Source organism: Poecilia latipinna, unplaced genomic scaffold, assembly GCF_001443285.1.
Source record: "Poecilia latipinna isolate Pla-1442-1.1 unplaced genomic scaffold, P_latipinna-1.0 Scaffold2091, whole genome shotgun sequence".
NCBI classification, from domain to species: domain Eukaryota; kingdom Metazoa; phylum Chordata; class Actinopteri; order Cyprinodontiformes; family Poeciliidae; genus Poecilia; species Poecilia latipinna.
The window spans coordinates 1-5564 of record NW_015114707.1 but is presented as its reverse complement, the minus strand read 5'-3'; the positions used below and the strand labels follow the sequence as shown (position 1 = coordinate 5564).

Below are 5564 nucleotides of genomic sequence, written 5' to 3'. Positions count from 1 at the left end.
GACACGGTCCGGTTCAGACCCGGTTCGGCTCTGGACCCGGTCCGGTTCTGGTCCCTGGACACGGTCCGGTTCAGACCCGGTTCGGCTCTGGACCCGGTCCGGTTCGGTTCTGGACCGGTCCTGCTGCACTTTATCTCCTTCCAGAATCAACTTGAAGCTGACGAACATCACAGCCGACTCTGCTGTCAGAAAGTGTTTCAGTGTTTTTTTCTCATCTGAAAATATATTTAATGCATCATAAAAGTTTAATATTTCTTGCTGGTCGTCTCGCACAGTGATATTCTACAGGCCTTTGTTTGTGAAATAATTTGTAATTTTGATGATTATGGGTAACTATAGATAATTTTCAGAAACCTGACTTTAGAGCTTAACATCTACTTTTGATTAGTTTGTGATGCTCTTATTTTCTAAGACACTTCAGGTTTTCTTAAATTGTGAACCATAATCATTAAAACTAACAAAATAAAAGCTTGATATATGTGTAATAATCTTGAATAAAATAAGATAAAAAATTGACTGACTTTCTAAGACGACTGGCTGGACATGTTGCACTTTAACACAATATTTTAATTTCTAAGTCTGAGATGTACTGGTGCTTAACTGGGTCTTTGGGTTCCTTGGTTCTGCTCCTTTGGAGGTTCCGTTATTTTTTATTCTGGATGTTTATCATGTTTATTCTCCCTGTTTGCACCTGAGAAACTGATTTAAAATAAACCTTGATTCAGAAAGTTTCTTTTTAAATGTTTTTTTTCCCCCTCTGTATCGTTGATGTGTTTAATTATTCACGGTTCTGCAGTTGTGCTAAGAATATTTCCCTCATGTAAATCAGCTGGAACCCAGCGGGGAGCTAATCAGTCACTCTGCACAGAAACAGGCAGTAAATCAATCATGGAGGCGTTCTGACTGGATTCCAGCACTCAGATGTCAGAAAGCTGCTTTTCCCTCTAATTGTGTTCAGCACAGGTAAACATGAACCTGAAAGCTGCGTGACAGGAACCGTCCTCACCTCTGAGCATGTCGACATGATTCATGAACAACTGCATCTTAAAGTCTGAAGAAGTCCTGCTCTCGGTTCTCTGAAGGGTTCAAGGCTGCAAAGCTGCTCTTCCATTCAGCTTTCAGAGGAAACGCTGCAAACCCCCCGCCGTGTGACGCCACGCTTTCAGAAAGTCTAACTGTCAGAAGAAATGTGCTGCCTGGATCATCAGAGGTGGAACAGCTAAAGGGTTGAATGAAGGCTCCTCAGACTTCTGACCGTTCAGCAACTCAAACATAAAATCTGAACCAGTTACTGGAAGTTCTAGCTGGATGTCAACCAGAATATAAAAATAATTTATCCATCATTATCCCGTTAACTTGCTGACAGAAGGCCGACACCGTTGGACCCAAAATCTTCTCTTCCTCATTATCGTGAATTTAGACTTTCCTGTTCTAGATCAGTTTGGATGAACAGAATTATTTTCGGTTCCTGTCGTTGTTTTGGCTCGGATCACTAGAAAGAGTCGGCTCTTCAGAGTTTTTGTTCCTTAATTTATGATCCAACAGAGAAATGTTGCAGAATGAATGAGCGTAAAGTGAAATGTGAAGTTTGAGTTTTAAAATAACATGAGTTTATTTAACTTTTGATGGTTACATTTACAGATTTACCTGCAGAATATTGATGGAATGGGAGCTTTTAATTCAGAAATCTGTTGAGTTTGTCTGAAACTTGTTTGTATTCAACCAGCAGTCAGAAAACATGCATCTGTTACAGTTTACTGCTCTGATGTAATGGGTTTCAAATGTTTTCTATGTGTTGCTCTTCTTCTCTGAAAAACACCAGCAATAAATCTCAGGCTCTGAAAGGAGTGAAGGGATTATTTAAATCTGCAACGGGACGTCCTTATTGTTTTAGTCTAACGTAGAAAATGTGATATTAGTTGCACGCAGAAAATGTACATTTTAACAGAATGTGTGGTTTATGATGGTATCAAGATGTAATGACTAAGCTCTTTGCTTGCTTATATTCTGTATTGTTCAGTGGACTGAGAGACTGCTGATTTTCCCCTCCATGTATGTGAAGCTGAGCTGCCATGACGCTGTGACATCATTCAGGATGACGCCCGGCAGACGGGCGTGTCGCCACACTGAGCTGTTCTTGCATGTCGATACACAATTCGATCACTATGTTGTTTTATGCTACCACTGCACATTATCTGTTCAGCTTTACTGCTTTTTGTTTGTTTTGTTTTTTTCAAAACGCATCAGAGAAATTTGAAAAATGCAGGAAAATTCTGTTTTTATTTTACAATTTTACAACTTTCTTTAAGTAAATGGTTCATAGTTGAGTAAGGGACTTGAAAGATAAACATGGTTGAAACTAGATGGTTTTTAAACAGAAAAGTGCATCTGACTGGTTGTTTTTTGCTGAAGGCCGAGCGTCTGTTTCTGTAGAGACCAGTTTGTAATTATCTGGATTCTGACCAGTAAATAAAGTTTATTTAGTCCAGAAACATCAAAACAACAAGGCGTTCATGATTTACATTTAAATTAAATCCAAGCTGAACATGTAATTAAGATCTGTTGACTTATATTTGTATAAATTAAAGATAAAAATGTATTTTTACAAAACTACTTTATGAATAAACTTATATTATTTAAAGACGGATCAAAAGACAGATCTATGGAGAGTGAAGAGTTTTATTAAAGTAATGATTCTTAAATAATTATTACCCAAGTTATTTATTGTATTTGACACTCTTCAGTCTCCACAGGAGTCGGGACAAACTGGAGCAGCAGTTTGGTGTTAAGCTTTGAAAATATAAAAAGCATGTTTATCCCTCATGTAGTTTTAGAGTTGAAAACAATTGATACACACACACACACATTAGTTTGTTTTTAGAAAAATGTACATTTTCAAAACTTAAAATTCTTCAGTCCTACATTATAAATAAAAAATGTTGCTGTTTCTCTAAATTATTCTAAAAATATATTAGGGATAGATGATGAATAAAACATATAGTGCTATTAATATGAGTTTTATTAGAGGTTTAGATCCGGACTGTTTCTTTGAAGTTGAGCAGGTTTTACGGCTTCATTTTACTCTGTTTGGACTGGAACATGTCAAATCTGGCAACAGTGGCGAATGGCGCCATTTTCGTTCTTAATGAGCGTGACGCGCATGCGCCATATTGGGTACAAATATGACGCAGCTTCCAGGTGAGCTTTTTAACAAGTTTGATGCGGCGAGCACGTGACCGCGTGAAGACACGACGCTGTCGGACTGATATTCATGAACTTTGGGACCTGGACCTTTAAAAATGATATTTTCTGATCTTCCAAGACGCGGAATCCGAGTGGACGCCCAGCCTAATGACTGAAACTTTTGAAATCGTGTTCGTCGAGGCCTAGTTACGCCTTGTACTTGACCTGAGCAGTTTGCGGGAACGCCATGTTTGAAATCGCTGCATTGGTTATTCGGCAAGTTATTTTTCGGAAACTTTATTCCAAGTTTCTTTTTCCACCGATGACATTAGTGATGCCATTTTTTTATGTGTGTGTGTCTAAACAGAGCAGCACACAAGAAGAGACCCGACCGTGGCCGCTCGGCGGCGGTTTGTTTGGTGACTGGCGTCCCTGAAACACCTGAGGCGATTTAATGGCATCTGGAGCTAGCAGTTGATCGATTATGGATATTCTACAATGAAGCTGAGGATTCCCTTCAATGAAGCTGAGGAATCCCTACAAGGTGCCTGGCGGATCCGCCCAACCCATCAAAGGTTGGTTAAGTCAAAGAACTGTTCCAATGGCGGATCCAGAAGACATCTCAGGGTAGGAGCTGTTGCGGGTTTTGCTGTGCTGCTGATGCTAACGCTGTTTGTTGAAGGCCAACGCTAGGCCTCCTGCTTCTGGTTTGGTTTGATTCTCTGCTGAGAGTAAATGAGCTGAGAAGGATTCTGCTGTTTTAAATCCTTCTGTCTTTGGGTTTTTAGTGCTGTTTCTTTGGTCTTATGACCTGTGCAGATTTAGGCATAACTAGAAGTGATTCAGCTTAGGCTTTGTAAATATCACTAATTAACCTGCATAACATACCTACTTATCAGTGCTAATCTAATGTGGCTATGTTGACATTAGTATGGCTCCATTAGGATAATTATCTTTCCAATGAATATCAAATATGTTTGTGGGTGAAGATGAGGTCTTTATGATACAATATAAATACATTTTTATTCATTTTTTTATACCTACTTAATAGTTTCATACTTTAATAACTCAATAACTCACACAAATTTACGTTCAATTTTAAACGTGAAAACGGATTAATTTTTGCGCCGAAACAACGCGTGGCCTCGTGCAATTTCGTCATGCGACTTCATTTCTTCTGGACGACAACAATGACGGGCAATGGAGAGATCTGGACCTGCAGGTCGGAGGTCACAGAGGTAATGTTCACACTGTAATCCACCATCTCTTATTCACAGGCTTTTAGCTGAACTCCATGTTTTCCTTCTGGATAGGACCGACTGGGACCTGGCCGTCGGTTTTTAAGTTTGTTTTAACCTATTTTTTTCTCCTAGACTATGCAACTGGTGGACCTTTTTTATTGCAAATAACTTTTTTTTTCCCCTCGTAGAGAAAGCCACCATGGGAGCCTCTACTGCAACTAACCCTCTTTTCTCCTATAGAAACACCTCTGGAGCAGCTATTTTTCTTTCTCTTTCTCTGTCCCTTTATTCTGTCCTTTCTAATCCCCCGGGGATCGTGACAGATGGCATTTCTTACAGGGCCAACTTCTGGTTCTGTTGGAGGGTTCTTCCTGTTAAAAGGAAGTTTATCCTCTTCACTGTCACTACATGCATCCTAAATATGAGGCATTGATTTAACCTATTTAACAGTTAACCAATTTAAATAATTAGTTCAGTGTTGGCCTCATTTTGGAAAGTCTTCCTGTTAAAAGGAAGTTTTTCCATTCTTATTACCACGTGGATCCTCAGTAGGAGGCATTGTTTATAGCTTATTTTTAATGAATGACGTAATTGGTGCAGTGTTAATTTTTTGGAAGTCTTCCTGTTAAAGGGAAGTTTTTCCTATCCACTCACCACATGTATCCTCAGTAGGAGGCATAGCTTAGGGTCATAACTTTAATCAATGTTTGATAACCAGTTTTTATTTATTTTTTGGAAAGTCTTCCTGTGAAAGGGAAGTTTTTCCTCTCCACTGTCATAGCATACATCTTGAGTACGAGTCTTGGCTTCAGCTTGCATAACTTTTAATCAACGGTTAATAACTGCAGTTTTTTTTTTTTTTTTGGTACGTCTTCCTGTTAAAGGGACGTTTCTCCTTTTGATACGTCTTCCTGTTAAAGGGATGTTTTTTTCTCTCCACTGTCACCACATGCATCCTCAGTGTCCCTGTTGGGGGATGATGGTTTTGAGCTCATGGTATATAGTGTATGGACATGGTGTATGGACCGGGAAGACGTGGTGTATGGACTGGGAAGATATAAAAGCTGATCAACATTTTTTGTTGAGATGGAACAACGACTCTGAAGACACTTTTCCAAAACAGAAGCTGGCCTATACAAG

At 39.3% G+C, this 5564-nt stretch overlaps 1 long non-coding RNA gene across 1 annotated transcript in view; it reads right to left on the bottom strand.

Moving 5' to 3' along the window:
* Positions 1–2574, bottom strand: part of LOC106936178 (uncharacterized) — a 6443-nt gene extending 3869 nt beyond the window's left edge. Inside the window, exon 1 of the long non-coding RNA XR_001422071.1 lies at positions 77–2574. This is a non-coding gene — a long non-coding RNA (uncharacterized LOC106936178). The remainder of the gene's footprint in view (positions 1–76) is intronic.
* Positions 2575–5564: the final 2990 nt, after the last annotated feature.